Source organism: Salvelinus sp. IW2-2015, unplaced genomic scaffold (genome assembly GCF_002910315.2).
Source record: "Salvelinus sp. IW2-2015 unplaced genomic scaffold, ASM291031v2 Un_scaffold3406, whole genome shotgun sequence".
NCBI lineage: Eukaryota > Metazoa > Chordata > Actinopteri > Salmoniformes > Salmonidae > Salvelinus > Salvelinus sp. IW2-2015.
The window spans coordinates 27112-52103 of record NW_019944686.1 but is presented as its reverse complement, the minus strand read 5'-3'; the positions used below and the strand labels follow the sequence as shown (position 1 = coordinate 52103).

The window sequence follows — 24992 nt, the reverse complement described above, 5'->3', positions numbered from 1 at the left end:
GTCCTCTTTTGTTTCTGTCTCTCTGTTCTCTGTTTCTCCCTCGCCCTTCCCTCTCCCTCCCCTCCCCTCCCCCTCTCCCTCCCCCTCCCCCTCCCCCCCTCCCCCTCTCCCTCTCCCTCTCCCTCTCTCTCTCTCACTCTCACTCTCACTCTCACTCTCACTCTCTCCCTCTCCCTCTCTCGCGCTCTCTCCAGCTGTTTCGGCGTGTGGCGGCTGCCCTTCCCGGGATGGAGAGCATGCAGGAGACGAGCAAGGAGGGAAGTATCCTTTTACTGCATTATGCCTCAGCTCAACTCAAGGTAACAGTAATGGTTTATTTAGCGGTTCTGACTGCGCTGAAAAGGTTTTAAAAACAGGTTTACATTTTTTGTTGGTTCGAGAACATCCTATTTACCGTATTTGTTAGTCAGGTTGGAGAAAAATGTGTGGTAAGATTGTAAGTGCTTTAGGAATAGCCAACTAGTCTTTACTGAGTAGATCACTCTAAATTAAATGGTCAAATCAAATTGTTGTTCTCTGAGACTGACCGGAACATGGTCCTGTTTACAAGATAACATTATACAGTAAAGTAGTGCAATCAGACTCTGTAAACATTACATTGACATTTTTGTCATTTAGCAGACTCTCTGATCCAGAGAGACTTACAGTAGTGAGTCATTTAGCAGACTCTCTGATCCAGAGCCACTACAGTAGTGAGTCATTTAAGCAGACTCCCTGATCCAGAGCCACTACAGTAGTGAGTCATTTAGCAGACTCTCTGATCCAGAGCCACTACAGTAGTGAGTCAATTATCAGACTCTCTTATCCAGAGATACTACAGGTAGTGGAGTCATTTAGCAGTACTCTCTGATCCAGAGCCACTACAGTAGGTGAGTCATTTAGCAGACTCTCTGATCCAGAGCCACTACAGTAGTGGAGGGTCATTTAGTAGGACTCTCTGATCCGAGAGCCCACTACAGTAGTGAGTCATTTAACCAGACTCTCTGATCCACGAGCCACTACAGTAGTGAGTCTTAGCAGACTCTCTGATCAGAGCCACTACAGTGAGCTGAGTCATTTAGTAGAGCTCTCTGATCCAGAGCCACTACAGTAGTGAGTCATTTAGCAGACTCTCTGATCCAGAGAGTCTTACAGTAGTGAGTCATTTAGCAGACTCTCTATCCAGAGCCACTACAGTAGTGAGTCATTAGCAGACTCTCTGATCCAGAGCCACTACAGTAGTGAGTCATTTAACAGACTCTCTGATCCAGAGCCACTACAGTAGTGAGTCATTTAGCAGACTCTCTTATCCAGAGCCACTTACAGTAGTGAGTCATTTTAGTAGACTCTCTGATCCCAGAGCCACTACAGGTCAGTGAGTCATTTAGCAGACTCTCTGATCCAGAGCCACACACAGTAGTGAGTCATTTAACAGACTCTCTGATCCACGAGCCACTTACAGTAGTGAGTCATTTAGCAGACTCTCTTATCCAGAGCTACTACAGTAGTGAGTCATTTAGCAGACTCTCTGATCCAGAGCCCACTACAGTAGTGAGTCAATTTAACAGACTCTCTGATCCAGAGCCACTACAGTAGTGAGTCATTTAGGCAGACTCTCTGATCCAGAGCCACTACCGTAGTGAGTCATTAGTAGACTCTCTGATCCAGAGCCACTAAGTAGTGAGTCATTTAGCAGACTCTCTGATCCAGAGAGTCTTACAGTATGAGTCATTTAGCGACTCTCTTATCAGAGCCCTACAGTAGTGAGTCATTTAGCAGACTCTCTGATCAGAGCCACTACAGTAGTGAGTCATTTAACAGGACTCCTCTGATCCAGAGCCACTACAGTAGTGAGTCATTTAGCAGACTCTCTTATCCAGAGCCACCACTCAGTATGTGAGTCATTATAGCATCTCTCTGATCCCAGAGCGCACTTACAGTAGTGAGTCATTTTAGCAGAATCTCTGATCCAGAGCCCACTACAGTAGTGAGTCATTTAAACAGACTCTCTGATCCAGAGACCACTGCAGTAGTGAGTCATTTAGCAGACTCTCTTATCCAGAGCTACTACAGTAGTGAGTCATTTAGCAGACCTCTGATCCAGAGCCACTACAGTAGTGAGTCATTTAACAGACTCTCTGGATCCAGAGCCCACTACAGTAGTGAGTCATTTAGCAGACCTCTCTATCCAGAGCTACTACAGTAGTGAGTCATTTAGCAGACGCTCTGATCCAGAGCCACTCAGTAGTGAGTCATTTAGCAGACTCTCTGATCCAGAGAGTCTTACAGTAGTGAGTCATTTAGCAGACTCTCTGATCCAGGCACTACAGTAGGAGTCATTTAGCAGACTCTCTGATCCAGAGCCACTACAGTACGGGAGTCATTTAGCAGACTCTCTGGACCAGAGCCACTACAGTAGGGAGTCATTTAGCAGACTCTGTGATCCAGACGCCCTACAGTAGTGAGTCATTTAGCAGACTCTCTGATCCAGAGCCCACTACAGCAGTGAGTCAATTAGCAGACTCTCTTATCCAGAGTCCATACTTTTCATACTGGTCCCCCTTGTGCGTCGAACCCACAACCCTGCGACGTGCTCTACCAACCGTGAGCTACACGGGACTACGTGCCCTGAATGAAAAAAGATTGTCAGGCTTCAGGAAAAACATATTGTTTCAACTAGGTTGACCTTTAGTACTTGGCCTCTTTCTGAAACCTCTCCGTACTGACAGGGACCTCTTCTGGTCTCCTCTCTCTGAAGTTTTCTCCAGAAAATACCACTCTGAACAGTGGTGAATCTCTAACTCTTTGTGTTCCTCTGGTCCTGCGTCCAAGTTAAATGAGCTTGCTGCGTGACACACTAACTAGACCGCTAGCTGTGTTTGAGCTGTGGGGCCTGACAGGCTCTGTGTGGCCCGGTGAGAGATTACTAGACGGCTAGATGTGGAGCCTGACAGGCTCTGTGTGGCCCGGGGTGCGAGTTACTAGACGGCTAGATGTGGGGCCTGACAGGCTCTGTGTGGCCGGGGTCAGAGGTTACTAGACGGCTAGATGTGGAGGCCTGACAGGCTCTGTGTGGCCCGGGGTGAGAGGTTTACTAGACAGTAGATGTGGAGCCTGACGGCTCTTGTGTGGCCCGGGGTCAGAGGTTACTAGACGGCTAGATGTGGGAGCCTGACAGGCTCTGTGTGGCCGGGTCAGAGTTACTAGACGCTAGATGTGGAGCCTGACAGGCTCTGTGTGGCCCGGGGTGAGAGGTTACTAGACGGCTAGATGTGGAGCCTGACAGGCTCTGTGTGGCCCGGGGTGAGAGGTTACTAGACGGCTAGATGTGGGGCCTGACAGGGCTCTGTGTGGCCGGGTGAGAGGTTACTAGACGGCTAGATGTGGAGCCTGACAGGCTCTGTGTGCCGGGGTGGAGCGTTTACTATCGACGGCTAGATGTGTTTGAGCTGTTGGGGCCTGACAGGCTCTGTGTGGCGCCGGGGGTAGAGGTTACTAGACTAGTGAGAGGGGTGCAGATTGCAGGCGCTGCTGGGGTTGTCCGTGGGCAGAAGGTGACAGACTTCGTCTCGCCTCGTCTCGGCTGGGCTGTGTGATTTAATGTAGTGACAGGAGTTTGTCTTGTCTCAGCTGTGTGATTTAATGTAGTGACAGGAGTTGTCTTGTCTCAGCTGTGTGATTTAATGTAGTGACACAGGAGTCGTCCCCATTAGTCATCCAGTGGACAGTCACAGCAGCGTGCTGCTTGGCTGTATCCCAAATGGCACCCTAAACCCTGTTGATAGTGCACTATGGGCCCTGGTCCAAAAGTTAGTGCACTATCAAGGGAAGAGTGTGGCATTTTAGGATTCAATCCCCTACATCAGACAGGCAAAGGACATCAGTCCCCTACATCAGTCCCTTCAATCAGTCCCCTACATCAGTCCCCTACACAGTCCCTACACAGTCCCTACATCAGTCCCCTACATCAGTCCCCTACATCAGTCCCTACATCAGTCCCCTCTATCAGTCCCCACATCAGTCCCTTACATCAGTCCCTACATCAGTCCCCTAAGCAGTCCCCTACATCAGTCCCCTACATCAGTCCCTCTACATCAGTCCCCTACATCAGTCCCCTACAGCAGTCCCCTACATCAGTCCCCTACATCAGTCCCCTACAGCAGTCCGCCTACATCAGTCCCTTACAATCAGTCCCTAACATCAGTCCCCTACACAGTCCCCTAACAGTCCCCTACATCAGTCCCCTACATCAGTCCCTTACATCATCCCTTACATCAGTCCTACATCAGTCCCCTACATCGTCCCCTACATCAGTCCCTTACATCAGTCCCCTACATGCAGTCCCTTACAGCAGTCCCTTACAGCAGTCCCCCACATCAGTCCCCTACATCAGTCCCTTACATCAGGTCCCTACATCAGTCCCCTACATCAGTCCCTTACATTCAGTCCCCTACATCAGTCCCCTACATCAATCCCCTACATCAGACAGGCAAAGGACATCAGTCCCCTACATCAGTCCCCTACATCAGTCCCCTACCATCAGACAGCAAAGGACATCAGTCCCCTACATCAGCCCCTAATCAGTCCCCTACATCAGCCCCCTACATCAGTCCCTACATAGTCCCCTACATCAGTCCCTACATCAGTCCCTACAATCAGTCCCCTACATCAGTCCCTACATCAGTCCCTTAAATCAGTCCCTAACATCAGTCCCCCTACATCAGTCCCTACAAGCAGTCCCTACAGCAGTCCCCTACATCAGTCCCTTACATCACGTCTGCCCTTACATCGTCCCCTACAATCAGTCCCCTACAGCAGTCCCATCCTCCTCTCCTCCTCCCCCATCCTCCTCTCCTCCAGGCCCTCTGTGTCTCTACTGACATTATATGTGATTCCCACGGCCCATAGGGCTTTGGTCTAAAGTAGTGTACTGCGTAGGGAATAGGGTGCCATTTGAGACACGCACATCCTTTTGTCTTAATGGAACGGGAGCCTGTGTTGTTACAGAACCCTCTGGACAGTATCGATCTCCCTCTCTGGGGAAGAGAGAGGCGTAACCGATGTGAAATGGCTAGCTAGTTAGCGTTTCAATCGGTGACGTCACTCGCTCTGAGACCTTGAAGTTAGTGGTTCCCTCTTTGCTCTGCAAGGGCCGCGGCTTTTGTGGAGCGATGGGTAACGATGCTTCGTGGGTGACTGTTGTTGATGTGTGCAGAGGGTCCCTGGGGACGCGCCCGGGTCGGGGCGAGGGGACGGACTACAGTTAAACTGTTACGGAGGCAACATCCATGAGGAGGAGACATGATGAGGGGACGGGAGGGGCACATGCAAGTACACTTCTTACGTGGTTAAGGAAACTCGCCAAGTATGCATGGAAGTAGACGAAGCCAACACACACAAGCCCAGTGGTCCTTCAGGGACAATAAACATAAAATGACAGCTCTGCTTTTTCCTGGAACAGTCCACCAGGGATTTGGTAGTTAAAACATTAAAACCACACACAGAAGTTCTGAACGATCCACCGTCTTGCCCTATATCTTGGGGGGGAGGGGGAATTGAGGGCAGATATTTATATTTACGAGGACCAATTGTTGTAATTGCCTGTTTGAAATGGGGGGCAGGGTGTGTGTTGGGATGGGAGAAGGGTGGGTCATCCTGGAGTGTGATTTACTATCGGTGTCAAGGCCTGAGGCACGAACCTCCCCTCTGTTTCTAGTATGGAGCAATCTCTTCTCTTGCTTTAGGCCCTGGCCTGCATATAATCTCCGCTGCAGAGAGGGAGAGGAGAGGAGGAGGTATCTGTGCAAGGCAGGCTTCTAAAGGAACAGGGTCGTCCATGTTAATAGGAGTCTGAAAAACATCCTGGCTTCTAGCTCCTCTGAGACCTCGTGTGTGTCCCAAATGGTGTCCCTTCATAGTGCACCCTAATCCTTTTATAGTGCACCCTATTCCCTTCATAGTGCACCCTAATCCTTTTTATAGTGCACCCTAATCCCTTTATAATGCACCCTATTCCCTTTATAGTGCACCCTATTCCTTTTATAGTGCACCCTAATCCCTTTATAGTGCACCCTATTCCCTTTATAGTGCACCCTAATCCCTTTATAGTGCACCCTAATCCCTTCATAGTGCACCCTAATCCCTTTATAGTGCACCCTAATCCCTTTATAGTGCACCCTATTCCCTTTTTATAGTGCACCCTATTTCCTTTATAGGGCACCAGGCCAGGATCAAAAGTTGTCCCCTATATGTAGGGAATGAGGTGCCGTATGTAGTGCCCTATATGTAGGGAATGAGGTGCCCATTGATAGTGCCCCGTACTATGTAGGGATGAGGTGCCAAATTGTAGTGCCTTATATGTAGGGAATGAGGTGCGCATTTGTAGTGCCCTATATGTAGGAATGAGGCTGGCCATATGTAGTGCCCTATAGCTAGGGCCCGAATGAGGTGCCATTTTGTAGTGCCGTATATGTAGGGAATGAAGGTGCCATTTAGTAGTGCCTATATGTAGGGAATGAGGTGCCATATGTAGTGCCCTATATGTAGGGAATGAGGTGCCTATGTAGTGCCTATATCGTAGGGACATGAGGTGCCATATGTAGTGGCCTATCATGTAGGGAATGAGGTGCCATATGTAGTGCCCATCATGTAGGGAATGGGGCCAAGGTGGGGTTAGTGACCTATATGTGGGAATGAGGTGCCATTTGCGGACGCAGACAGAGAGACAGGAGAAGCGAGGCGCGTGTCATATATCAGACAAGTGTATGTGAGGTCAAATCAAATCGGCGTTTATTTGTCACTTGCGCTGAATATAACAGGTGTAGTAGACCTTACAGTGAAATGCTGAATACAACAGGTGTAGTAGACTTTACAGTGAAATGCTGAATACAACAGGTGTAGGTAGACCTTACCAGTGAAATGCCGAATACAACAGGTGGTAGTAGACTTACAGTGAAATGGCGAATACAACAAGTGTAGTAGACCTTACAGTGAAATGCTGAATACAAAGGTTGTAGTAGACCTTACAGTGAAATGCTGAATACAACAGGATGTAAGTAGACCTCACAGGAAATGCGAATACAACAGGTGTAGTAGACCTTACAGTGAAATGTGATACAACAGGTGTAGTAGACCTCACAGTGAAATGCTGAATACAACAGGTGTAGTAGACCTCACAGTGAAATGCTGAATACAACAGGTGTAGTAAGACCTTACGTGAAATGCTGATACCAACAGGTGTGTACTCACAGTGAAATGCGAATACAACAGGTGTAGTAGACCTTACAGTGAAATGCTGAATACAACAGCGTACGCTTAAAACAGTGACTGCTTATTACAGGCTCTAAGCCAACAGTGCAAAAAAAAAGGGTATTAGTGAACAATAGGTAAGTAAAGAATATAAAACAACTGTTAAAAAGACAGGCTATATAAAGTAGAGAGGCCTATATACAGTAGAGAGGCTATATACAGTGGAGAGGCTATATACAGTAGAGAGGCTAATCATGAGGCATATACAGTAGAGGCTATATACAGTAGAGAGGCTATATACAGTAGGAGGCTTATTACAGTAGAGAGGCTATATACAGTAGAGAGGCTATATACAGTAGCGAGGCTATATACGTAGACTAACGGTAGAGAGGCTATATACGTAGAGAGGCTATATACAGTAGAGAGGACCTATATACAGTAGAAGAGCTATATACAGTAGAGAGGCTATATACAGTAGAGGCTATATACAGTAGAGAGGTATATACAGTAGAGAGGCTAATATACAGTAGAGAGACTATATCATTAGAGAGGCTATAACAGTAGAGAGACTATATACAGTAGAGAGTCTATATACAGTAGAGGCCTATATACAGTAGAGCTTTACAGTAGAGGCTATATACAGTAGAGAGGCTTCACAGTAGAGCAGCTATAATACAGTAGAGAGGCTATATACAGTAGCGAGGCTATATACAGTAGAGAGGCTATAAACAGTAGCGAGACTATAAAAGGTAGCGAGGCTATTTAAAAGTAGCAAGACTACATATACCAGATTACCATTACCCTGTGGCGCAGCGTGCCTAGTGGTAGGAGGTTGGACCAGTAACCGAAGAGTTGCAGGTTCGAATCCCCCGAGCTGAAAAGGTAAATCTGTCGTTCTGAACAAGGCAGTTAACCCACTGTTCCCCGGTAGACCGTCATTGTAAATAAGAATTTGTTCTTAACGGACATGAGACATTAAGTCAAAAACATGCAGTTAGTCATCCCATTGAGGTAGTATGTACCTGGACAACCGTTGGCTTGTAAATACCATCTCGGTATTTTCTTTCGTCCTTTTCTTGAAGAAGGCTTTGCTTTGCTTGCTTACCTACCATAGTAGTTAATATACTACGGAAAGAGACTTATCTTCAAATCTCTTTAAAATGAAAAGATTTACTCTGTTCCACTCTCATGGCTGTCACGGTAAAGAAGATGGAAACGGCATGTCTACTGGGAAACGGGTTAAGTCTTACTGGGAAACGGGCAAGTCTTACTGGGAAACGGGCAAGTCTTACTGGGAAACGGGTTAATGTCTACTTGGAAACGGGCAAGTCTTACTGGGAAACGGGTTAAGTCTTACTGGGAAACGGCGTTAAGTCTTACTGGGAAACGGGCAAGCTCTTACTGGGAAACGGGTTAAGTCTTACTGGGAAACGGGGCAAGTCTTACTGGGAAACGGGTTAAGTCTTACGGAACGTCTAAGTCTTACTGGGAAACGGGTTAAGTCTTACTGGGAAACGGAGTTAAGTCTACTGGGAAACGGGTTAAGTCTTACTGGGAAACGGGCAAGTCTTACTGGGGGAACGGGCTTAAGTCTTACTGGGAAAAGGTTATACTGGGACGTAGTCTTACTGGAAACGGGTTAAGTCTTACTGGGGAAACGGTTAAGTCTTACTGGGAAACGGGTTAAGTCTTACTGGGAAACGGATCAAGTCTTACTGGGAAACGGGTTAAGTCTTACTGGGAAACAGGTTAAGTCTTACTGGGCCTGAGTTAAAGAAGCTAAAGTTAAACTTTCAAAGTAAGAACTCTGTGTTCCACAGGAGGAGTAAATATTGAATGGTTGATCCGTGATCCTGTTATAACGCCCTCGTACATCGCTGCCTTGACAAGGTAAGACTTTTTAGTCGTAGATGTATGAGCAACAGCACCACCTAGTGGCATAGAGATCATACTGCAGGTCCAAGTTAAAGCAGTACCAATGTTATGACTATAGAGGACAGTGAAGCTACATCCCTTACAGTTACAGAGACAATTAGACACCTTTTTATTGTTTCAATTCACCTTTCCTCGATTCCTCACATCCACTTCTTCACATCCTTCTCAAAACCTTTCGGAGAAGAACGTCCGAGAGGAAGAGCCTTAGACCCCTCTCCTTTAATACAATTGAGAAAGGAGGCGAGGAGATGAGGTGCCAGGAATCAGGGTAAGACTATTTTTAGATAAAGACATTGAATTCTGTTTCACTAAAGTGTAGAATTGAAAAGAGCTAATGGTAAATGTGTTTTTTTGCAAATGCCTTCCCAAAGCTTCCTTAACCTGTCTTTTCCCCCAGTGATTGACATCAAGATGGACAAACCGCAGGAGCCTCCGACCACTGAAGGCGGGTGCTCCTGTTGATCCTGATTGGAAGTTTTCATCTAAACCACTTGCTTGTTGTGTTGCTTCCTATTGGTTAGCTTCCACTTGAGTTTTCAGATTAGAATCTGGCCTTTTCATCTAAATATTGGTTATCGGTTGGAAACTAGCGTGATACACATAGAATACTGTACTTTATTAACGAATATTGCCAACAACAACAAAAAAAGTCTTAACAAGTATTACAATGATCAAAATCATGAATAAAAAAAGTCCCTTAACCACATAAAACATACGTAATATACTTGTTTTTGTAAAAGTAGAATAGAACGTTTTCTTCTTCTTTGTCTTCTTTTTGTATTTTTGTAATGTTAAAGAAAATAAAAAGACACAGACAAATTCTCCTCTTGGTTAGAGGCTCAAATGGCACCCTGTTGTTCCCTATATATAGTGCACAAATAAGGCCCTGGTCAAAAGTAGTGCACTCTAAAGGGAATAGGGTGTCATTGTGATGGAAAGAAAGAGCTGAATTGGAACACGCAGCCTAATGACTAGAGAGGGCAAACTGACCAGTAACTTTTCACTGAATATCTAATGCATGCATGCCAATTATTATTATTATTATTATATATATTATTTTTTTAGGTCGGCTTATTAATGTACTGTCTGCTGATGTACACTGTTTAGATATGAAAATGCTCTTAACTTACACGTACGTGTTCACTCATTTATTTTTGTCTTCACAAAATGCTGTGATTGAAAACTGGATTTTAATCATTGTGTGCACTAGTGTGTGTGTGTGTGTGTGTGTGTGTGTGTGTGTGGTGGTGTGTGTGTGTGGTGTGTGTGTTGTGTGTGTGTGTGTGTGTGTGTGTGTGTGTGGTGTGTGTGTTGTGTGTGTGTGTGTGTGTGTGTGGTGTGTGTGCAAATGTACGCTTTCTATATAAGAAACTGTAGAGATGCAACCATCCATAGAGGGCAGCTGCCAAGCTGTGTCTTCACTGAGGCCCATGTTCCAGCTGGATTATCACTACTGTAGAGGGCCATGTTCCAGCTGGTTATCACTACTGTAGAGGCCCATATTCCAGCTGGTTATCACTACTGTAGAGGCCCATGTTCCAGCTGGTTATCACTACTGTAGAGGCCCATGTTTCCAGCTGGTTATCACTACTGTAGAGGCCCATATTCCAGCTGGTTATCACTACTGTAGAGGCCCATGTTCCAGCTGTTATCACTTACTGTAGAGGCCCATGTTCCAGCTGGTTATCACTACTGTAGAGGCCCATATTCCAGCTGGTTATCACTACTTGTAGAGGCCCATGTTCCAGCTGGTTATCACTACTGTTAGAGGCCCACGTTCCAGCCGGTTATCACTACTGCAGAGGCCCATATTCCAGCTGGTTATCACTACTGTAGAGGCCCATGTTCCAGCTGGTTATCACTACTGTAGAGGCCATGTTCCAGCTGGTTATCACTACTGTAGAGGCCCATATTCCAGCTGGTTATCACTTACTGATTAGAGGCCCATGTTCCAGCTGTGTTTCACTACTGTAGAGGCCCATGTTCCAGCCGGTATCACTACTGCAGAGGCCCATATTCCAGCTGGTTATCACTACTGTAGAGGCCCATTGTTCCAGCTGGTTATCACTACTGTAGAGGCCCATGTTCCAGGACTGGTTATCACTACTGTAGAGGCCCATGTTCCAGCGGTTATCACTACTGTAGAGGCCCATGTTCCAGCCGGTTATCACTACTGTAGAGGCCCATATTCCAGCTGGTTATCACTACTGTAGGCCCATGTTCCAGCTGGTTATCACTACTGTAGAGGCCCATTTCCAGCCGGTTATCCACTGCAGAGGCCCATAGTTCCAGCTGGTTATCACTACTGTAGAGGCCCCATGTTCCAGCTGGTTATCAACTACTGTAGAGGCCCATGTTCCAGCTGGTTATCACTACTGTGAGCCCATATTCCAGCCGGTTATTCACTACTGAGAGCCCTATTCCAGCCGGTTTATCACTACTGTAGAGGCCATGTTCCAGCTGGTTATCACTACTGTAGAGGCCCTGTTCCAGCTGGTTATTTCACTACTGTAGAGGCCCATTATTCCAGCTGGTTGATCACTACTGTAGAGCCCATATTCCAGCCGGTTATCACTTACTGGTAGAGGCCTATTCCAGCTGTTATCACTCTGTAGAGCCCACTATTTCCAGTTGGTTATCACTACTGTAGAGGCCCATATTCCAGCTGGTTATCACTACTGTAGAGCCCATGTTCCAGCTGGTTATCACTACTTGTAGAGGCCCATTTCCAGTGGTTATCACTACTGTAGAGGCCCATTTCCAGGCTGGTTATCCACTACTGTAGGCCCATGTCCGATGGTTATCACTACTGTAGAGGCCCATTTCCAGCTGGTTATCACTACTGTAGAGGCCCATGTTCCATGGCTGGTTATCACTACTGTAGAGGCCATGTTCCAGCCGTGATCACTACGTGTAGACCCATGTTCAGCTGGTTATCACTACTGTAGAGGCCATATTCAGCGGTTTATCACTACTGTATGAGGGCAGCGTGCCAAGCGTGTCCACAGAGGCCCGATGTTCCAGCTGGTGTATCACTACTGTAGAGGCCCATGTTCCAGCTGGTTATCACTACTGTAGAGCCCATGTTCCAGCTGGTTATCACTACTGTAGAGCCCAATGTTCCAGCTGGTTATCACTAACTGTAGAGCAGACTGCCAAGCGCGTTTCCACAGAAGGCCCATGTTCCAGTGGTTATCACTACTGTAGAGGCCCATATTCCAGCTGGTTATCACTACTGAGAGGCCCATGTTCCAGCTGGTTATCACTACTGTAGAGGCCCATATTCCAGCTGGTTATCACTACTGTAGAGGCCCATGTTCCAGCTGGGTATCACTCTGTAGAGGCCCATAGTTCCATCTGGTTATCACTACTGTTAAGATGGGCCATGTCCAGCTGGTTATCGACTACTGTTAGAGGCCATGTTCCAGCTGGTTATCACTACCTGTTTAGAGGGCCCATATTCCAGCTGGTTATCACTACTGTAGAGGCCCAATATTCCAGCTGGTTATCACTACTGTAGAGGCCCATGGTTCCACTGTTATCACTACTGTAGAGGCCATGTTCCAGACTGTATTCACTACTGTAGAGGCCCCATATTCAGCTGGTTATCACTACTGTAGAGGCCCATGTTCCAGCTGGTTATCACTTGCTGTAGAGGCCATGTTCCAGCTGGTTATCACTACTGTAGAGGCCCATGTTCAGCTGGTTATCACTACTGCCAGAGGCCCATGTTCCAGCTGTTATCACTACTGTAGAGGGCCATGTTCCGCTGGTTATCACTACTGTAGAGGCCCAATTCCAGCCGGTTATCACTACTGTAGAGGCCCATATTTCAGCTGGTTATCACACTGTTAGAGGCCCATGTTCCAGTGTTATCACTACTGTAGAGGCCCATATTCCAGCTGGTTATCACTACTGTAGAGGCCCATGTTCCAGATGGTTATCCACTACTGTTAGAGCCATGTTCCAGCCGGTTATTCACTACTGTAGAGGCCATGTTCCAGCCGGTTATCACTACTGTAGAGGCCCAGTCCAGCCGATCACTACTGTTAGAGGCTTGGTTGCCGTGTCACTCCTCCTGCTGCTGCTGTTGTGCGGCTGTAATGTGTCATACTATCTACTATGGTATTGTGATTAGGTGTTTGTCCAAAGAGGCACCCCTACTCCCTATACAGTGGACTACTTTGACCAGGCCTATACAGGGAATAGAGCAGAGTGGACAGAGGATAGGTCTGCAGAAAGCTTACCCTAGCCTCTAAACAGTAACTCATTCTTTTTTGCATTATATGAAGTTCCCCTCCACTGTTTCTGTTCTGTAAAAAAAATAAAAGCAGATCGTCATTCACCTCATAAACAAGTGTAACAGTACCCTCGTCCTAGCCTGAGGGCCAGTCTGTTTGTGTTATCATGTCAACTCCCTGTCACTCATTGTCATGCCAATTGACAGTCATGGAGTAAACAAGGGCACAAGGAGGAGGAATCAGGCTATCCTGGTATCTGGTAACAGGTACGCGTTCCTGTCAAATAAATCAAGAACAAATGACTCATTTGCACATGTAAATCTTTCAGGTTATTATGAAGTTTTCCCATTTGATTCCCGTCGAGTTCAGCGTAATTCCCTTTTTCTCTGACTTTGAACTTGAAGCTGCAATATTTGTACCTTTTCTGCATGACCGGACAAAAATCAAATTAGAAATGTGCATTATAGATCAAATCAAATCAAATCAAGTTTATTTTATATAGCCCTTCGTACATCAGCTAATATCTCGAAGTGCTGTACAGAAACCCAGCCTAAAACCCCAAACAGCAAGCAATGCAGGTGTAGAAGCACGGTGGCTAGGGAAAACTCCCTAGAAAGGCCAAAACCTAGGAAGAAACCTAGAGAGGAACCAGGCTATGAGGGGTGGCCAGTCCTCTTCTGGCTGTGCTGGGTGGAGATTATAACAGAACTATGCCAAGATGTTCAAATATTCATAAGTGACAAGCATGGTCAAATAATAATCATGAATAATTTTCAGTTGGCTTTTCATAGCCGATCATTAAGAGTTGAAAATAGCAGGTCTGGGACAGGTGGCGGTTCCATAACCGCAGGCAGAACAGTTGAAACTGGAATAGCAGCAAGGCCAGGCGGACTGGGGACAGCAAGGAGTCATCATGCCCGGTTTGCCGTGACGTATGGTCCTAGGGCTCAGGTTCTCCGAGAGAGAGAAAGAAAGAGAGAATGAGAGAATTAGAGAGAGCATACTTAAATTCACACAGGACACTGGATAAGATAGGAGAAGTACTCCAGGTATAAACAACTGACCCTAGCCCCCGACACATAAACTACTGCAGCATAAATACTGGAGGCTGAGACAGGAGGGGTCAGGAGACACTGTGGCCCCATCAGAAGAAACCCCCGGACAGGGCCAAACAGGAAGGATATAACCCCACCCACTTTGCCAAAGCACAGCGCCCCACACCACTAGAGGGATATCTTCAACCACCAACTTACAATCCTGAGACAAGGCCGAGTATAGCCCACAAAGATCTCCACCACAGCACAAACCAAGGGGGGGCGCCAACCCAGACAGGAAGATCACGTCAGTAACTCAACCCACTCAAGTGACGCACCCCTCCCAGGGACGGCATGAAAGAGCACCAGTAAGCCAGTGACTCAGCCCCTGTAATAGGGTTAGAGGCAGAGAATCCCAGTGGAGAGAGGGGGAACCGGCCAGCAGAGACAGCAAGGGCGGTTCGTTGCTCCAGAGCCTTTCCGTTCACCTTCACCATCCTGGGCCAGACTACACTCAATCATATGACCTACTGAAGAGATAAGTCTTCAGTAAAGACTTAAAGGTTGAGACCGAGTCTGCGTCTCTCACATGGGTAGGCAGACGCTTCCATAAAAATGGAGATCTAGATCTGTCGTTCTCATTGAAAGACCAGTCTGAGAAGCGTTAGATCTGTTGTTCTATGTGCCCTATTTCTATGCTTCCCGTTTTTAAGTTTCGTTTTGTATTTTTTTTACTTTCGGTTTTGTACACCAGCTTCTAACAGTTGAAAATATAATGTTTTTGGTTTTTGAAAATATATTTCACAGCGGTTTAGATGGTACGATGATTATTTACACTATACTTGATTGTTTTGTCACATATAAACTTAAATTAGGCAAACTATTAAAATTGTAGCAACCAGAAATGGCGGAGCTTATCTTCGTCGTGTGTCTTTAAGCATGAGAAAAGAGGCGTGTCTACAGATACACCATGTTAATGAAGGTGTGGAGGAGGCGTGTCTACAGATACACCGTATTAATGAAGGTGTGGAGGAGGCGTGTCACAGATTACACCGTATTAATGAAGGTGTTGGTGGAGGCGTGTCTACAGATACACCATATTAATGAAGGTGTGGAGGAGGCGTGTCTACAGATACACTGTATTAATGAAGGTGTGGAGGAGGTGTGTCAACAGATACACCATATTAATTGAAGGTGTGTTCTACAGATACACCATATTAATGAAGCTGTGGAGGAGGCGTGTCTACAGATACACCATATTAATGAAGGTGTGGTGGAGGTGTGTCTACAGATACACCATATTAATGAAGGTGTGGTGGAGGCGTGTCTACAGATACACCATATTAATGAAGGTGTGGAGGAGGCGTGTCTACAGATACACCATATTAATGAAGCTGTGGAGGAGGTGTGTCTACAGATGAGCTGTATTCTGACCTTGACTTAATTTCCTCATAAATCCACCACCTTTACACACCAGGAAACCATGAATAAGGTATTCATGAGGTATTCACGAGCAAACTGCCGGTTCCAAGTGGGAAAAACATGATTAAATCTTTTCCTGATGAGAAATAACAGCATTCTCCATGCACTGTAGTTTACTACTTGATAAGAGCTATTGATAACAGCTAGGTAAAGGAGTCATCCGTTTGGAGAAGGGAATTGTAGATATAAATGACACTTTTCCATGGTTTAGTACAGGTAATAGATGAGGGTCTAACCTACTATTGTAAACTATTCTCCCTGTTATAGTTCTATGTGCACTAATCTTCCAACATTAAAGGATTAAAGAACAGAATGTGGCAATTTTCAGAATCAATCAAACCACTGTGTATTTTTTTATTCATCAATATATATTTTTTTTGCATAAAGGCTCTCCAAACTTGTTTTGTTAGGATTCATACCTACTTTCCTAAAACCCTAAAATATGCCTCAATAATCTACAAGATCAGAGTCTTTTTAAATCTACCAGTTTGTGTTAAAACTGAGATTTATATGCATATATTTACATGTCTGTATTTCATCGACCCCTAGTTTCTGAACCCGTTCTCTCAATGTATTTTAAGTCTGTCTGCAAAAATTCCAAATAAAGGTACAACCGTATTTAAAGGGATGTTAAGAGAAATGTAGTGGAATAACCCCCTATTGGATTGAAAAGTCCACGAGAGAAACTGTGGGAGGGTTTTCAAGCAATTGAATTACATTTTCACGGAAAACCAAGCCTGAAAAGCCTGTTATACATCTTAACGGTTGAACTGTTGAACAAGTTGAGGAGACTATATGACTTGGTGTTACATTAGATTGTAAACTGTCATGATGATCAAAACAAAACAAGTCCTGCAGGCTCTAGTTTTGTCTTATATTATCGAGTGATTGACTGCTGCAAAGGAAAGACCTAGTTAAGCTGCAGCTGGCCCAGAACAGAGCGGCACGTCTTGCTCTTCATTGTGATCAGAGGGCTGATATAAATACTATGCATTCCAGTCTCTCTTGGCTAAGAGTTGAGGAGAGACTGACTGCATCACTTCTTCTTTTTATAAGAAACATTACAGTGTTGGAAATTCCAAATTCTTTGCATAGTTAACTTACACACAGCTCTGACACACACACACCCCCCTACCAGACATGCCACCAGGGGTCTTTTCACAGTTCCCAGACCCAGAACAAAGTCAACAAAGCGTACAGTATTATACAGAGCCATGATTGCATGGAACTTCCTTCCATCTCATATTTTTATTTATTTTATTTTATCGTTATTTTACCAGGTAAGTTGACTGAGAACACATTCTCATTTACAGCAACGACCTGGGGAATAGTTACAGGGGAGAGGAGGGGGATGAATGAGCCAATTGTAAACTGGGGATTATTAGGTGACCATGATGGTTTTAGGGCTGGATTGGGAATTTAGCCAGGACACCGGGTTAACCCGCCTCACTCTTACGATAAGTGCCATGGGATCTTTAATGACCTCAGAGAGTCAGGACACCCGTTTAACGTCCCATCCGAAAGACGGCACCCTACACAGAGCAGTGTCCCCAATCACTGCCCTGGGGCATTGGGATCTTTTGTTTTAGACCAGAGGAAAGAGTGCCTCCTACTGGCCCTCCAACACCACTTCCAGCAGCACCTGGTCTCCCATCCAGGGACTGACCAGGACCAACCCTGCTTAGCTTCAGAAGCAAGCCAGCAGTGGTATGCAGGGTGGTATGCTGCTGGCATATTGCTGAGTTAACAGCAAACCGGGTTTTATAAAAAACAGATAAAGCAACACTTCACGGCACAACGCCTCTCCTCGTTTTGACCTAGATATTTCTGTGTACAGTATTTATTGATATGTAGGTTATGTGTGCTGTTTTTAAATGTATATAGTTCTGTCTTTGAGCTGTTCTTGTCTATTCATGTTCTGTATTAGGTCATGGTCTATGTTTTTTTGTGTGTGTGTGGAACCCCAGGAAGAGTAGCTGCTGCTTTTGCAACAACTAATGTGGTTCCTAATGAAATACCAAAATATCAAATAAGGTAAGTCTGAATACTACTGAGAAGTGTGGAGTGACGGTGTGCGTAGGAAAGGCGTAATTTCCTGAATCGGGGCGTTGAAGCACTTCGTTGTAAAAATACATCCTCCAGATATGTCAACTCCCCACGATGACAGAAATTTATGTACCGCTATTATTTTTCCAATGTCTTTCTTATGTGAGACTTCAATGCACTTTTAAGAACATATAGGTGTTTGAGAGTTAGTGAAAATCTAGTCTTGTAGTCTTGCAAACACTGTAAAAAAAATATTTATAACCATCTTTATCACACGTGTAGTAAGTACTGTGTCTTGAAGGTTAGTGTAGAGTTAAACATTTGTGAATATCTTCCTCACACATCTCCTAAAAAAGAGAAGCATCGCCCTTGTGAATACGGGTGAAATATTCAGTCCTAACCCACCTAATGAGCCAAATACTAGTCCAAGTTGTAGCCAAGCGAGCTAGCATCAGAACATACCTTCGATAGCTAGAGCAACAGCTCTCCATAGTGGGCTTCCAAATGTACAGTAAAAATACAGTAAATTAGTTACAGTAAAAATACTGTTGAATCCCTGATGTCAGAAGAGTCTCAGACAAAAGATAAAAAAACTCAAAGTGAGAACTACTTCAAGGTAGTTATTAGTCTCTTCCTGAAGCTTCTGTATTTGAGTTATTGATTTTACACAGCCCTTTGTAATGTACCCAAGTCTGACTGTGACTGCATACCACACGCTGTTGCCTGAGGACAAAGGCCTGAATTAGGTTTTAAAAATACTGTTTTAGATTCACATAAATCTTCAGGCCTATGGCGCGTCACAGAACTTCAGAACTACTTTGAAGAGAAAGGAAGGACAGGATACAGGACCTATAGGACTAGAACAGCCTAAAGTCAGACATATTAGGAGACCTCATAAAGAAAGCCCTGAATGAAGAATGTGTTAATGTCACCTCCTTATTCATACCTACTGAAACACACCGCTGCACCAAAAACCAGTGAAGGGGGTTTGATTCATTGTATTGTACTGTACACTTGTTAGTATGTGTTTTGTTGTTTATTCCTCCCCTGACCTGGGTACAGCCTCCTCCTCTCCACCAAAGCAGGACTAGAGTTCATGTTTTCTCCTCCCCTGACCTGGGTACAGCCTCCTCCTCTCCACTATAACAGGACTAGAGTCATGTTTTCTCCTCCCTGAACCTGGGTACAGCCTTCCTCTCCACACTAGTAAAGGACTAGCTAGAGTCATGTTTTCTCTCCCCTGACCTGGGTACAGCCTCCTCCTCTCCACTATAACAGGACTAGAGTTCATGTGTTTACTCCTCCCCTGACCTGGGTACAGCCTCCTCCTCTCCACTATAACAGGCTAGAGTTCATGTTTTCTCGTCCCCTGACCTGGGTACAGCCTCCTCCTCTCCACTATAACAGGACTAGAGTCATGTTTTCTCCTCCCCTGACCTGGTACAGCCTCCTCCTCTCCACTATAACAGGACTAGAGTTCATGTGTTTACTCCTCCCCTGACCTGGGTAAGCGCCCTCCTCTCCACTATAACAGGACTAGAGTTCATGTTTTCTCCTCCCTGACCTGGGTACAGCCTCTCCTCTCCACTATAACAGGACTAGAGTCATGTTTTCTCCTCCCCTGACCTGGGTACAGCCTCCTCCTCTCCACTATAACAGGACTAGAGTCATGTTTACTCCTCCCCTGACCTGGGTACAGCCTCCTCCTCTCCACTATAACAGGACTAGAGTTCATGTTTCTCCTCCCCTGACCTGGGTACAGCCTCCTCCTCTCCACTATAACAGGACTAGAGTTTATGTTTACTCCTCCCCTGACCTGGGTACAGCCTCCTCCTCTCCACTATAACAGGACTAGAGTCATGTTTTCTCCTCCCCTGACCTGGGTACAGCCTCCTCCTCTCCACTATAACAGGACTAGAGTTCATGTTTTCTCCTCCCCTGACCTGGGTACAGCCTCCTCCTCTCCAATATAACAGGACTAGGGTCATGTTTCTCCTCCCCTGACCTGGGTACAGCCTCCTCCTCTCCACTATAACAGGACTAGAGTTCATGTGTTTTCTCCTCCCCTGACCTGGGTACAGCCTCCTCCTCTCCACTATAACAGGACTAGAGTCATGTTTTCTCCTCCCCTGACCTGGGTACAGCCTCCTCCTCTCCACTATAACGGACTAGAGTTCATGTTTACTCCTCCCTGACCTGGGTACAGCCTCCTCCTCTCCACTATACAGGACTAGAGTCATGTTTTCACCTCCCCTGACCTGGGTACAGCCTCCTCCTCTCCACTATAACAGGACTAGAGTCATGTTTTCTCCTCCCCTGACCTGGGTACAGCCTCCTCCTCTCCACTATAACAGGACTAGAGTTTATGTTTTCTCCTCCCCTGACCTGGGTACAGCCTCCTCTCTCCACTATAACAGACTAGAGTTTGTGTCACAATCCTGAGGTGGAACGATGTTTTAATGTTGATGGAACGATGTTTTAATTTTGATGGAGCGATGTTTTATGTTGATGAACGATGTTTTAATGTTGATGGACGATGTTTTAATGTTGATGGAACGATGTTTAATGTTAATGGAACGATATTTTAATGTTGATGGAACGATGTTTTATGTTGATGGAACAATATTTTAATGTTGATGGACGATGTTTTAATGTTGATGGAACAATGTTTTTTATGTTGATGGAACGATGTTTTAATGTTGATGGACCGATGTTTTAATGTTGATGGAACGATGTTTTAATGTTGATGGAACGTGTTTTAATGTTGTGGAGCGATGTTTTAATGTTGAGGAACGATGTTTTTATGTTGATGGAGCGATGTTTTAATGTTGATGGACCGATGTTTTAATGTTGATGGAACGATTTTAATGTTGATGGAACGATGTTTTAATGTTGATGGGACGTGTTTTAATGTTGATGGAACGATGTTTAATGTGAGGACGATGTTTCAATGTTGATGGACGATGTTTTAATGTTGATGGACGATGTTTTAATGTTGATGGAACAATGTTTTAATGTTGATGGGACGATGTTTTAATGTTGATGGACGATGTTTTAGTTGATGGAGCGATGTTTTAATGTTGATGGAACGATGTTTTAATGTTGATGGAACGATGTTTTAATGTTGATGGAACGATGTTTTAATGTTAATGGAACGATATTTTAATGTTGATGGAACGATGTTTTAATGTTGATGGAAGATGTTTTAATGTGATGGAACGATGTTTTAATGTTGATGGACGATGTTTTAATGTTGATGGAACGATGTTTTATGTGATGGAACGATGTTTTAATGTTGATGGGACGATGTTTTAATGTTGATGGAACGATGTTTTAATGTTGATGGAACGATGTTTTAATGTTGATGGAACGATATTTTAATGTTGATGGAACGATATTTTAATGTTGATGGAACGATGTTTAATGTTGTGGAACGATGTTTTAATGTTGATGGAACGATGTTTAATGTTGATGGAACGATGTTTTAATGTTGATGGAACGATGTTTTAATGTTGATGGAACGATGTTTTAATGTTGATGGAACGATGTTTTAATGTTGATGGAACGATGTTTAATGTTGATGGGACGATGTTTTAATGTTGATGGAAGGATGTTTTAATGTTGATGGAACGATGTTTTAATGTTGATGGAAGGATGTTTTAATGTTGATGGGCGAATGTTTTTAATGTTGATGGAACGATGTTTTAATGTTGATGGAACGATGTTTTAATGTTGATGGACGATGTTTTAATGTTGATGGACGATGTTTTAATGTTGATGGACGATGTTTTAATGTTGATGGAACGATGTTTAATGTTGATGGACGATGTTTTAATGTTGATGGAACGATGTTTTTAATGTTGTAGGAAGATGTTTTAATGTTGATGGACCGATGTTTTAATGTTGATGGGACTGCGACGCCACAGCAACAGAAACGTTGAGAGAACGTCGTGGCTTTGTCCCAAAATGACACCCTATTTCCGGGCCTCGGTCAAAAGTAGTGCACTATATGAAATAGGATGCAATTTTTGGAGGGAAACAACCAATGTGATGTGCTGACTTGCTGGATGAGTTGGGTCATGCTGTACATTGAGGCTGAAGGCCAGCCAGCCCATCCCTGATTGGGTGTGGTGTACTGTAGATCATGTAGTCTGTCTCTCTGTCTGTAGGATAGGGCTTTAATGCCTGATGCATACCTGAGGTTTAAATGTAGTTAATCAAGCAATGGCACCTTTCACAGTCTTTTCTCACGAGACAAATGTGTTCAGTGGCTTTTAACTGTTAAAAATCTGCACAGATGCATCTTTCACAGTCTGCGTTCTTGTCATAAAACTCCAGCTTATTTTCCCCTCCTCAAACTAATAGACACGCTTGTGAATATTTCCTGACAAATTTTTCCCCGACTAGCAGCAATACCGTAGAAATATAATCTTTAGAAAAGGGTTTAGAACCTCTAAATCTGTCAGTTTGACTGCTAAACTCGTGGGGTACATGTGTTCCTATGGGTACACCTCTAATGGCTGCCAGTCCACCCATTATGACGTCACTGACGTGACCCCCTTCTATAGATTCTATTTCTATGCTAGCACCTGGTTAGTTAACGACTCAGAGCAGAGCTTGTTCTCCATTCCTACTGTATAGAGATTTAGCATGTCCCTGTGATAAAATAGTGGATTCGTAGTCTGAGTCAGGCGCAGGACACAGGTTTGAGAAAAACACAAAAGTCTTTACTCAAAATATCATACAAAACCGGAATATCTCCAACAAGGAAACATAACGTAATGAGAAAACCCTCCAACACACACGGTAACACAAAACAATCACGGACAAAACAGAAAGGTAGACGAGAGGGTAAAATAAGGAACATAATAAGGGAATAGAAATCAGGTGTGCGTAATCAAGACAAAACAAAAAGGAAAAAAGGAAACATGGATCGGTGATGACTAGAAAGCCCGGTGACGTCGACCGCCGAACGCCGCCCGAACAAGGAGATGAGCCGACCTCAGCCGAAGTCGTGACAGTCCCTAACCTAATGAATAAACATGAACATGACCATGAATAAACATGACTTATTACAAACAAACCAGCTCACGTTGTTCTTTGATTTAATCTGATTTAACAAATGTAAGAGTTTCCTGGTTTGTACAGGAAGGCGCTCATGACACAGAGATGTTTCCTTTCCATACATGACAGATAATAGATAACTCACTCCCAACCAACAAAGGACAGCTACTGTAGCTACATACAGTAAACCACCTTCTGAGGCTTAACAGGAATGTTAACAAGTCACATACCCTCACAATCCAGCTAATATTGTGTCAAAGTATGGTATGATACAACTACTACAAATACTTATGACTCTGACTCTGTTATTATATAGACATGATACTACTACTACTGACTCTGTTATTATATAAAGAGAGATGAACACATGGTCTCTTCCCCCGTAGAACATAGGTCTCTTCCCCATAGAACACATGGTCTCTTCCCCCATAGAACACATGGTCTCTTCCCCATAGAACACATGTGGTCTCTTCCCCTATAGAACACATGGTCTCTTCCCTATAGCACACATGTCTCTTCCCCTATAGAACACATAGTCACTACCCTATAGAACACATGGTCTCTTCCCCCTATAAGAACACATGGTCTCTTCTCCTATAGAACACATGGTCTCTTCTCTAAACATGTCTCCCTATAGAACATGGTCTCTTCCCCTATAGAACACATAGTCACTACCCTATAGAACCATGTCTCTTCCCTATACAACACATGGTCTCTTCCCTATAGAACACATGGTCTCTTCCCCTATAGAACACATGGTCTCTTCCCTATAGAACACATAGTCACACCCCCATAGAACACTGGTCTCTTCCCTATAGAACACTATGGTCTCTCCCCTATAGAAACATGGTCTCTTCCCCATAGAACACATGTCTCTCCCATAGAAACATGGTCTCTTCCCATAGAACACTGGCAAGCAGCATCCATATCAACTTTGCTGTCCTCCTCCTAGTATTCACAACAGCCAGCCATATTATAGAATAATAGAGACACTATGGTAGATTGGAGGCATGGGTGGTCCCATCATAACAACAATAACTTACGTAAATGTGTGCAACTGAAAAAAGGGTGGAACTACACCTGTTTCGTTATACCTCTAACTAGATCACCCTGCAATAATCAAATGACAAGGCTTGCCACAACTGTTCGGGAATAGTCTTATTTCAGAATCACACTTTCCTTCCCAAGCAATCCTCATACCTCACAATCTGTAATTGCAACAATGGATTAGAGTGGTAGGCCTATGTAATAACAGAGTCAGTAGTAGTAGTAGTATCATGTCTATATATAACAGAGTCAGTAGTAGTAGTAGTAGTAGTATCATATCTATATCATAACAGAGTCAGTAGTAGTAGTAGTAGTAGTATCATATCTATATAATAACAGTAGTAGTAGTAGTAGTATCATATGTATATAATACAAGTCAGTAGTAGTAGTATCATGTCTATATATAAAGAGTCGTAGTAGTAGTAGTAGTAAGTATTATATCTATATAATAAACAGAGTCAGTAGTAGTTTAGTATATCATGTATTAATAACAGAGTCAGTAGTAGTAGTAGTAGTAGTATCATTGTCTATATAAAATAACAGAGTCAGTAGTAGTAGTATCATATCTATATAATAACAGAGTCATAGTAGTAGTAGTTAGTATCATATCTATATAATAACAGAGTCAGTAGTAGTAGTAGTAGTATAGTATCATATCTATATAATAACAGAGTCAGTAGTAGTAGTAGTATCATAGTATGTATATAATAACAGAGTCAGTGTAGTAGTAGTATCATATGTATATAATAACAGAGTCAGTAGTAGTAGTATCATATCTATATAATAACAGAGTCAGTAGTAGTAGTAGTAGTAGTATCATATTATATAATAACAGAGTCAGTAGTAGTTGTAGTAGTAGTAGTATCATGTCTATATAATAACAGAGTCAGTAGTAGTAGTGTAGTAGTATCATATC

The 24992-nt window shown here is 44.2% G+C and overlaps 1 long non-coding RNA gene across 1 annotated transcript; it reads left to right on the top strand.

Annotated features, from left to right (window-relative positions):
- Positions 1-191: 191 nt before the first annotated feature.
- On the top strand, positions 192-10293 carry LOC112075799 (uncharacterized). Its single transcript, XR_002895040.1, has 2 exons — positions 192-261; positions 9560-10293. It is a non-coding gene; the product is annotated as an uncharacterized lncRNA (long non-coding RNA).
- Positions 10294-24992: the final 14699 nt, after the last annotated feature.